Source organism: Pseudophryne corroboree, chromosome 1 (assembly GCF_028390025.1).
Source record: "Pseudophryne corroboree isolate aPseCor3 chromosome 1, aPseCor3.hap2, whole genome shotgun sequence".
In the NCBI taxonomy this organism is placed as follows: Eukaryota; Metazoa; Chordata; class Amphibia; order Anura; family Myobatrachidae; genus Pseudophryne; species Pseudophryne corroboree.
This window is the reverse complement of record NC_086444.1, coordinates 867283095-867284344: the sequence shown is the minus strand read 5'-3', so window position 1 is coordinate 867284344 and position 1250 is coordinate 867283095. Positions and strand designations below refer to the sequence as shown.

General features: G+C 39.8%; 1 non-coding gene across 1 annotated transcript; it reads right to left on the bottom strand.

Annotated features, from left to right (window-relative positions):
- Positions 1-789: 789 nt before the first annotated feature.
- LOC134961709 (U5 spliceosomal RNA) lies at positions 790-904 on the bottom strand. The gene has a single exon (XR_010187954.1). It is a non-coding gene; the product is annotated as a U5 spliceosomal RNA (small nuclear RNA).
- Positions 905-1250: the final 346 nt, after the last annotated feature.

Below are 1250 nucleotides of genomic sequence, written 5' to 3'. Positions count from 1 at the left end.
GCTGACTGTAGCGTCCTGACGTTACAAGGCGTGACTGTTTTGTACAACCGCCTTTGAAAAAACTGAAGTCTAAAGGGATTAACCGCCGGTACCAGTATTCCGTTGTGATACTGGATGCGGTAATGGCTGAATATCAAATTTAGGACCAAACAAGCTCTGTCCTAGTCGTGCTGAACTAGCTACGATGAAAAACAGGCGTTAGTAGAAGCTTTACAGATATACTCTGCAGCCTCTTTTAACAGTGATCTCATAGCTTCCATACCTAGAGACTAATGACCCAAATGTATCTTGGGTCTTTATAGAGTTTAACACACAGACGCATTTGCCAATGGCGGATCGCGTTATTTTGAAAACGATTAAATAGTGATCAAAGTCCACTAATTTTTTTTTTTTTTTCTAAAAAAACAAATGGAGACCTTGACTCACTGGTTTTTAGCAATCTATGTTGTCAAAAACCCCGCACTATATAAGTGCTGGTGTAATGCACCCTTCTCACTTGTAGTTATTGTGTGAGATCTGCATTAACCCTGGTACCCAAAGGAACCTGGCCCTTTGAAAAGACTATCTTTAGTTATAGCAGGCGGAGTACTTCCGAGACTCCGATGTTACCGCTGTTTTAATTTGAATTGCCAATGCTTAACATAGGACCGTTAAAATTATTTTTAGTCTGCGCTAGAGCCTTACTAGCTATGCAGACTGACACCACAATAGGCAACAGACAAACACTTGCACTACTTATTGAAGTTCTTATGTGTCATATATATATTTTTGTTGCTGAAAAGCATATTAAGACCAGCCGTAGCCAGGCATCAAAAAATTATATGAAACTCATGGTTATTTCTCTCTACGGACATCTTTAGCAACAGGCGAAAGATTTATTAGATCTGAAGAGAAACCAGAGTATTCTTTATGTGAAAAGCAGTTCACATGTGCAATCCGAACTAAATTCCCACTAACACCCCTTTGCCTCTGGTGGCTTAGAGATGTAGGGCAGGAATGTTCTAGAATTATTGAAACCTGAACAAAAATTCCCACTAACACCCCTGCGCCCCCTTGTGGAGCAGAGGTGTATGGCCGGAATGTTCTGGAATTATAAACTGGAAGAAACTGTAATTAAAAATGGCCCCCCATGCCATGCATACACTGAAAAGCACAGGACCTGCTGCAGTGTTAATATATATAGACTTAATAGCCTATTATACAGGTAATATAGGCTTAATAGCCTATTAAAGTGTGATAATCACATTCCA